Source organism: Schistocerca gregaria, chromosome X, assembly GCF_023897955.1.
Source record: "Schistocerca gregaria isolate iqSchGreg1 chromosome X, iqSchGreg1.2, whole genome shotgun sequence".
In the NCBI taxonomy this organism is placed as follows: domain Eukaryota; kingdom Metazoa; phylum Arthropoda; class Insecta; order Orthoptera; family Acrididae; genus Schistocerca; species Schistocerca gregaria.
In genome coordinates this window covers 101,301,606-101,311,723 of record NC_064931.1, presented here as the reverse complement: position 1 = coordinate 101,311,723, position 10,118 = coordinate 101,301,606, and the positions used below count along the sequence as shown (strand labels likewise).

The 10,118-nt window shown below is 43.9% G+C and overlaps 1 non-coding gene across 1 annotated transcript; it reads left to right on the top strand.

The window, feature by feature from the left end:
* The first annotated feature begins 883 nt into the window (after positions 1–883).
* Trnas-cga (transfer RNA serine (anticodon CGA)) lies at positions 884–958 on the top strand. The gene has a single exon. It is a non-coding gene; the product is annotated as a tRNA-Ser (tRNA).
* The last annotated feature ends 9,160 nt before the right edge of the window (positions 959–10,118 follow it).

The following is a 10,118-nucleotide window of genomic DNA, read 5'->3' as shown; positions in this document are numbered from 1 at the left end:
TTGTGACTGTTATAGCACCATCTATCACAAAGCGAAAAAAGTAGTCCAACTAAAACATTCATATTTCTTTACATACTACACGAATGTGTAATAAAAATGGGGGTTCCTATTTTAAAAATCGCAGTTGATATCCGTTTGACCTATGGCAGCGCCATCTGGCGGGTCAACCATAGCTCCATCTGGTTTCCCCCTTCAAGCTAGACAAGTTTCGTTCTTTGTAGTTTTTTCGTGTGACGCTTATTACGTTAGATATTTGGCCCGGTCAGGATCAATGGACCATCCTGTATGCAGCAGTAACTAAAGCCCCTAGGTAGTTCACACAATTACCAACACGTACAAGTGTAGAACATTAGACCCATTATTTAATTGCAACCATCTTGTTTGTCTTATGTACACTCTTTGACATAAAACTGCAGGGTCTAAGTCCGCGCCGATCGCGACATAGAACAAATAAACTGACTAACTCGCTACTTCTTAAAGTCCGGCTATCTACAAAATCTGACAACACTGTAGACTGCGACCCTTCCTGGAGGAAGTCTTGTCCCACGTTAGAGAAAACGTACACTGTTTACGCCCGTGGTATGGCGGTACCGTGCGTTGTTCTTGTTTACAATTTCTGTTGGTCGAGACCAGCTGGCGCAGTATATTTTTATAGCCTCTTCTGTGTGAATGCTGATGACGTGAATTTAATGGTAATGCAGATTAAATCTATTTAACTTTTTGACAAACCGATAACAAACTATTATCCAGTATTTCAGAATGAGATTTTCACTCTGCAGCGGAGTGTGCGCTGATATGAAACTTCCTGGCAGATTAAAACTGTGTGCCCGACCGAGACTCGAACTCGGGACCTTTGCCTTTCGCGGGCAAGTGCTCTACCAACTGCTTCGGTAGCTCAGTTGGTAGAGCACTTGCCCGCGAAAGGCAAAGGTCCCGAGTTCGAGTCTCGGTCGGGCACACAGTTTTAATTTATTATCCAGTAACCATTTTGCAGCAGATTTCTTGCTGAATGTTCTCTGGTCGCCGTATGTGGCAAAGCTCCGGGATCCATTTGCTGGCCCGTGGCGACAGCAGCGGGGCTGCACTTCTTTATCGAAAGGGCCTGCTACCGCTCAGCCATTTTGATAATTTAAAACGCTTTATTATTATTAAATGTTGCTCCACAGAAGATTTCTACGATTTCCATTCACGCTCGAAAGCATCAGAGACAGACGCCCTGATTAGTAGATGGGTACTGTATTACTTTAACCGGCAGGAGCTGAGTATGGCCCGAAATTAATTTTATAGACTGGGATGAAATTAAACCACCTCATTACGTTCGATGCATTTATAAATGTTTCATTCCTCGTTTCTTTTCCTTTCAAAGTCAATTATTTGTGCAACTTTTGACCAATATTCGGATGTTTTCGTCAATCCAGAGTGAGAATGTGTGGTGTAAAATGTATTGCAGCTTTTGTTTCATTATTTATGGTAAGTCTATGCGAGAAACTGTGCGAATACCTTCCAATGTATGCTCTGTAGCAGTGCAGAAACACTGCACATTTGGAGTTCCATATAGGGATTCAAGAAGTGTTTAACGTTGATCGGAAGTGATAGTTAATGTCATCAGATTTAAACCAGAAAAAGTTATCGTTTTGAGGATTCAGAGAATGGGAAGGAATTGCTAACGCCGTTGTCAGAAAACGTCTAAAGATAAATGCTATTACAAAAATTTAAAAGAGAGGAACTATATTGATCAACATGTTCACTTCATTAACAACCTCCTGGCATGTTAGACCTATATGACGACCAAAGCTCGAACTCGTATCGTTGACAGTCGGTTTGAATCTTTTCAGAAACTATTTTACAATGAAGCACCTTGGCATTTGCAAAGCAGACATACCTGATATTAACATAATTGACGAAGTCGAAATTGCACGAAGATTTATGTGTAAAAGCATTCTTCAGATTTCGTATAAGAAATTTTTACTAGCTGTTTGCAACTCCATTAATTAAAATGGAAAATAAAATGTTGTATTCAGCGGCCTTCACCGATATTGGAACTCCCACCACGCGGAAGCCGTACCACATCGAACTGGACAAACTGGTTTTATATTGTCCTGACGCGAAAAGGGGTGTAAAAACCAAAATAACATTGGTTTTTAATTGTCATGAGACTGGCGCAAGACCTGTTCAGTATGCAGTCCACCGTTTTCTCACGTAAGTTCAAATACAGAAATAGCATGTTCGACAACATATCGGAGTGTGTCGGGGGATCACGTTCGCAAATCGTTCCGCACTATGTGCCTTCAATTCAGATACTCTCGTAACTAAAGCTCTGAACACATCTTTCAGAAAACCTCACATCCAGAATTCACACGGATTAAGATCAGGCGACCTGAACGGCCAGTCAGCAGGGGAAATGACGGCTGACAGTTCAAGAATTTCCGAAATGCCTCTGCACTGGCTGTCCGATATGTAGAGGATCGCCATCTTGCATAAAAATGATCCTACTCATACTTCCACTCTGTTGAATGGTTTGAATGATGTTGGTGCTCGAAATACTCTCATAGCGTTTACCAGTCGTGATTACAGGTGAGAAGACCCATAAGACTCATCTCCATGCAAAATTCCAGAGAGAACGTTTGTCTTGCCGGCGGGACAATAGGAGTCAACTCCTGAGAGTAGATGAGTTTGTATGGATAGCAATGCAGGACGATACGTAGGATTTTATGTACTTGCTCGGAGGCATCTCCAACGCTCGAGAAATTTCCCGTGCACAGCATATTCGTACACCACCGCTCGACCCCTCCTGCAGTACTGTGGCACATCTTCGCCAGACATTGGATCCACTGCTTTCCTCCCTCTGCCATCTGGTACTTCAAAAGTACTTTACATTTAGAATTTAGTAATCGTTTTCTCCAGGCTGTTAGCAGACATGGACTAATGCCGTTCTTCATACGCTTGAGTGTCCGGAACTTCTGCAAGGCTACTGGCGCACAGGCACCTATATTGTAAAAGAGCTGTAGAAGCAGCGCGCTATCTTTCATGGAGACAGTCATATTGGGCGTCTCGGGCGCATACCGAGGAGCATCCTGTGCCATGTGTCTGTTGGTGTGCGTATTCTGAAGCTTAGAGCGGCATCTATTGGTCAAGTTTTCGTTAAATTTCCTTATTGCTCCATGATGTTTCCCCGTGCATCAATAAAATGCTGTTCAATTGTGACACACACACACACACACACACACACACACAGTCAGACACACACACACACACACACACACACACACACACACACACACACACACACACAAAGGCGCGCGTCGCGTGCGCGCACACACACAACAATCACATAAAACTAATTGTAGACAAGGAAATGTCACACTGAAATTCATTGGAAAAATCCTCAGGAAGTGTAGTCCATCCGTGGAAGTGACTTAGAAGACCACATCTTTCATCAGTATGGGATCAACGCCAGATAGGATTGATAGAGGAATAGAGAAGATCCAAAAAAGAGCAGCGCGTTTCATTACAGGTTCATTTCGTTAAACTCGAATGCGTCACGTAGGTGTTTATTCAGTACCACAGGTAGACACTGCTAGAAAGGCGTTGTGTATCACGGTGTAGCTGGCTCTTAAAATTCCAAGAGCGTACTTTCATAGAAGAGTCGAACGATATGTTGATTCCTCCTATGTACACTCCTGGAAATGGAAAAAAGAACACATTGACACCGGTGTGTCAGACCCACCATACTTGCTCCGGACACTGCGAGAGGGCTGTACAAGCAATGATCACACGCACGGCACAGCGGACACAACAGGAACAGCGGCGTTGGCCGTCGAATGGCGCTAGCTGCACAGCATTTGTGCACTGCCGCCGTCAGTGTCAGCCATTTTGCCGTGGCATACGGAGCTCCATCGCAGTCTTTAACACAGGTAGCATGCCGCGACAGCGTGGACGTGAACCGTATGTGCAGTTGACGGACTTTGAGCGAGGGCGTATAGTGGGCATGCGGGAGGCCGGGTGGACGTACCGCCGAATTGCTCAACACGTGGGGCGTGAGGTCTCCACATTACATCGATGTTGTCGCCAGTGGTCGGCGGAAGGTGCACGTGCCCGTCGACCTGGGACCGGACGGCAGCGACGCACGGATGCACGCCAAGACCGTAGGATCCTACGCAGTGCCGTAGGGGACCGCACCGCCACTTCCCAGCAAATTAGGGACACTGTTGCTCCTGGGGTATCGGCGAGGACCATTCGCAACCGTCTCCATGAAGCTGGCCTACGGTCCCGCACACCGTTAGGCCGTCTTCCGCTCACGCCCCAACATCGTGCAGCCCGCCTCCAGCGGTGTCGCGACATGCGTGAATGGAGGGACGAATGGAGACGTGTCGTCTTCAGCGATGAGAGTGGCTTCTGCCTTGGTGCCAATGATGGTCTTATGCGTGTTTGGCGCCGTGCAGGTGAGCGCCACAATCAGGACTGCATACGACCGAGGCACACAGAGCCAACACCCGGCATCATGGTGTGGGGAGCGATCTCCTACACTGGCCGTACACCTCTGGTGATCGTCGAGGGTACACTGAATAGTGCACGGTACATCCAAACCGTCATCGAACCCATCGTTCTACCATTCCTAGACCGGCAAGGAAACTTGCTGTTCCAACAGGACAATGCACGTCCGCATGTATCCCGTGCCACCCAACATGCTCTAGAAGGTGTAAGTGAACTTCCTGGCCAGCAAGATCTCCGGATCTGTCCCCCATTGAGCATGTTTGGGACTGGATGAAGCGTCGTCTCACGCGGTGTGCACGTCCAGCACGAACGCTGGTCCAAATGAGGCGCCAGGTGGGAATGGCATGGCAAGCAGTTCCACAGGACTACACCCAGCATCTCTACGATCGTCTCCATGGGAGAATAGCAGCCTGCATTGCTGCGAATGGTGGATATACACTGTACTAGTGCCGACATTGTGCATGCTCTGTTGCCTGTGTCTATGTGCTTGTGGTTCTGTCAGTGTGATCATGTGATGTATCTGACCCCAGGAATGTGTCAATAAAGTTTCCCCTTCCTGGGACAATGAATTCACGGTGTTCTTATTTCAATTTCCAGGAGTGTATATTTTTCGAAAAGACGATGGAGGTAAAATTAGGGTAATTCTAGTTCTCACGGAGGTTTACTAACACTTATTTTTCTCGAGGAAAACGACAGTGGCACTGAAAATACCACAGTATTAACGTAGGTTGCGGAGTGTAGGTGTTGATGTAGATATCAGAGGAAGTATCTTACATTTATCCAGACTTAAGAAGATCTACACAAGCATAATATTTGTTACTGACTGCGCATGTTTCGGAAGAGGTAGGGTTCGCAGCTGCAGACATTGACAGTGTGCTGCAGACGGCATTCGAGCATGCAGGTGCTTTGCGAGTAGCCGCCGTACACCGTCAGTGGCACCTCGCCGTTGAAGAAGCAGTTTCGCAGCGACGCCCGCACCTAAAACACAAGCCAAACTCTCTTACTACACCACACACTTACACATACCCATTTAATGTCTCTGTACATTAAGAATGCACTGATTAAATAAGAACCTTGTACAAAAAAGTAGGGCCGATTCACAATAGACATCACTGGTAAGTCATACGACGTCGCTGTCAAACGGAAGTGTATTAACATTAGATGTCACTACTTTTAGCCCATAACAGAACGGTGACAGTGAGATTAAAAGATACTATGTGTGGTACAAAGCCGGAATATCAGAGTTATACAATTAGCAGTGATATAGTTTATTAATGCCCAAAGCAAATTTTGTGAGACATGTTCTTCCTAAAGTTTGTGTGGCAAACTAACGACAAGTAAAATAACATGAACATTTCAAAACATCGACATTTATTTGTCAGCGAAATACAACAATTGAAGTCAACACAAAATATATATAAGGGAATACAAAGAGCCTGTTCCGAACGACGTGACTACTACGGTCGCAGGTTCGAATCCTGCCTCGGGCATGGATGTGTGTGATGTCCTTAGGTGAGTTAGGTTTAAGTAGTTCTAAGTTCGAGGGGACTGATGACCACAGATGTTAAGTCCCATAGTGCTCAGAGCCATTTGAACCATTTTTTGAGCCGATCGACGTTATCACCCAGTTTCACACTCGTAAAATATATTTCTCTATGGTCGTCTTGTGCTACGAGCTTTTTTGATGTCGTCTACAAAGGAGCGTCACGTTGTCACCATTTTGGCGGTCTTTCGTAATTTATAGCTTTTGACGCGCAACTAAATCAACAATATAAACTTAGTCGAAACTACTTTTTCGTAAGCGGCACACTCTTAATAAAGTTAAAAGCGTTTCTGTATCTTTGAAAAGTAACTAGGCAGTCTTACTTTGTCCGAATCATTTACTAAACAAACTAGGGGTTCGTTGCGAAATAAATTTATGACCTTCTCTTGTTATCTTCAGCTGTCGTTCTGACATATGATGTTTTCCACCAAAGATCAGTGTCAGCATATACCACTAGGTAAGGATTAATACCCACGCACCTTTTGAACAAGCCTTCCGAAAAATAATATACTATTTTCTATAAACGGTCGCCACGTGCAGAAGGGACGATTACTGTATATGCTAACTTGTTTGCTCGACTTATAACGGTTACTGAATTTAATATTTCATGAATGTTATTAATGCCTGATATACCAGAATTACATTAATAGACTTTAAATTACTTCGCATTCAAGTATTACTTTAAGAAAGTTGTTAAGAAAACTGATAAAGCTGGTCTTTAGTGATAGTCACTTTAATCGTTAACTCTGAGTGACTGTATCTCAGTCAATAAAATTCAGGCAAAGACTTAAACAATGAGTCCCATCATATTTGTGCGTCTCCTTTTCCTACATTAATGTATAGCAACACCCTTGTATTAACTGGTGAAACTTTCCAGTCAGAAACTAGTAACTTAAAGGTATAATTTAAAACATATGAAGTAAGTGCTTAAGTGATATGTGGACACGTGTTAATTTTTACAGTTGATGTATTAAATTACTTCTCACACCTTTCGAAGTAACATGCGTCTGGCTTTCCTGCACAATCCCAAATAATAAATCGTCTGTGACTTGCCCTGGCTGATAAAGTGGAAACAATGATTTGTTACTAAGGTACTTCTGCCTATTCTTCACGTCTCTTGTAACTTGGGTAGTCTGATCTACGATAATGGCTATCGCTGATCAGCATACTTGAAATAATATGGTGCAACTTCTTCTGCACCTAGTAATGCAGGAGAAAGTCTTGCATCCCCGGCAACGATATAATGGAGACGACTTTTATTTGCAGAAGAGGTAGTTATTACGTATGGCCATCAGTTGTCCCGATATAAGCACAAATAATCGATGTCTTCGGAGGCCTGAAGGCCTTCCAGAGGAGATTATCTCGGAAAATGGCCCACAATTCACGTCAGCAGATTTTGAGCTGTTTCATGATACCAATGGCATACACCTTGTGACCACTGTGGCTTTTCGCCCACAGTCTAACGGTGAAGCTGAATATTCAGAAGTGACACGGGGAAACTCTGTTCTTCCCGCACATTGGAGCAGCCATGAAAATATATCTGCCCCGTTATAGCTCCTTGTCACGCGACGGGATGTCGCCTGCAGAATTGCTACACGGTCGAAAATACCGTACTCTGTTGCAACTTCTGCGGCCACATCGGAAACAATTCGTTCTACAACGTGAGGCAATGTGTCACCCACGAGATGAAGTTTTTTACAAAGCTTTTGGAAAGAAAAATCGTTGGGAGCATGGAGCCATAACCAAAGGAATCGGACATTCTTCTCGCATCCTTCAAGTACGTCTGTAATTCTTCCACAGGTTGTTCGTCCAAAGACCCAGCCCGTCGTTTGCGTCTTCACCAGCAGTCGCAACCGTCTCTCTATCGGTCGTGAACCTCAGCGTCCATTCTGGTGCTCATGGAGGTCGGCGCGCCACAGCAGCCATCACCACCTCTGATGTCACTAGCGCTGGCACCCACCCAGCTGATGGACCAACATCTGTGGATGAGCCACGTCCAGAAGGTTATCTTGCCATTCTAGACGATCCCACTGCCATCCAGCTGATCACAGTGTCAGCGTCCCTGAATGCGGGTTTGCTCCCTGCGACTGATATTTTCGCTGGTGTTCCTGGTCGCCTATGCGGTGGATGCTGGGATGTGTGCAGGGAGACGCCATATTCCGTAGTTACCCTTCCTTCCATCTTATCTGCATTCGCGTTCTGTCCTTCCCCGCTGTCGTCATATGCGTCCAACCTACACGACAATAGTGTGGAGGTTTGTGGGAGAGGAATGTGTTATACACCGCCCTCTTTCCCAGCAGCACAGCGTCATCGCTCGGGGATCGGCATAGAGCCGAGCATGTACCTTCTCTGCTCCAGTTGGTGATCTCTGATGAAACAGTCAACATCATATGGAACTGTACTTCTCTAAATTCTGAACTTGTACTTCGAGAGAAGAGGGTTGTAAATGTACGCATCAAGTGTGTGTTACTGTTCAAAGACTGCTTTAAATATTCGACGCACTCCTGTGGTAATGAACTGTATAAAACAACGTAAATCTTTTTATCAGCTTTATAAGAAAGTTTACTAACGTTTTATATTTTGTAGTTTCGATCAGATATCTCCCAGAGCAATCATAGAACCAATAGTTATGACTGGACGATTGATGGTTCATAATATAAATAACAATCGTTGATAGTCACAAGAGATCAGTAATCTGTCGGACATCTTACTGACGGTAATAACAAATGTTCTATGATTAGCAGTGTTGGTTTGTGAGATTGTCCTTTTTTTGTTTTTTGCGAAACCTCTTTGACTGCTAACTGGTAACACACTTATTGCCCAGAACCAAGTAAGAGGTGCACTTTGATTGCCAAGCGTTCCACGCTACAGGCATTCAATTTGTTATGAAGGAAATTGTATTTCAGATGTTGATTGGTGCGCGATGTAAAGTGGTAGCTTCTGTGGTTTTTATTGTGCAGTGGACACGACCAACACATTGTAGGCTCAGCGGCTGTCCCATTACAGATGGCGTTGGGTGGTATGTGCCCAGTTATTACACTTGAGCGGCGACTCTTCGTGAATGGTTTGGAGAAAGTGAAGTGGATTACAAAAAATGGTTCAAATGGCTCTGAGCAACATGGGACTTAACATCTATGGTCATCAGTCGCCCAGAACTTAGAACTACTTAAACCTAACTAACCTAAGGACATCACACAACGCCCAGTCATCACGAGGCAGAGAAAGAAGTGGATTACAGATTAGTTTCAGAATATGATGTCCATAATACTGAGAACAGGGCCTACCCCTCACATCCTGTACTCCAAATGAAACTGGCTACTGTTATGTATGAACAGTGACTGGAGAGTTAATTGTGGAATTGTTGGAGCAGTGGTGGCGTCATTGCCATTTGCGGAATTTGCCAGATTACGTTAATGAGGTGTATAGATTTGTTATTAAACAATGAGACAAATGCAACATGTTTGTATGTTAAACTTTATAACTTCAAGCCAATGAGGAGAAAACGAACCATGTTTCTATTGTTTAAGAATGAAATTTAATGTATATTTTATAATAATTTCTATATGTAGGGTACTTTTTAGTGTTTTTTGTTTTTATTTTCTCCCCATTCCTTTACTAAGATATTACATATAAAGCAATGTTTTCTAATTCAGTAGTCCACCTAGGTATAAAAGTGAAGCTGTGGATCCAGTATAGTGTGTCTGCCTTGCAATATAACACTTTTATGTATGAGTATTCTCTCACTCGATTGTTCGTGGACTTGTAATTTTCTTCCACTTTAGTAGTAGATGTGATATCAGTGTTGTCAAAAGCTAACATTGTTACCAACAGATGTGTGCCTGCTTTTTGTAGTAACAGAACTGTCAGTTCAGGAGACGTGTGCAAAATCTGACTCAAGCGTCTACCATTTTAGGAATATAGCTGTACACTCCGTAAACCGGGAGACTTAAATAAATAAAAAAGTAGTTGTATGTTTTCTGATATCAATAAAGTATATTATTACTTAGATTTAAAGTCAGCTGGGTCCATTACGCGTACTTTACCGCTAAAAACATTTTCACACGACCGCTGTTTAAGAACT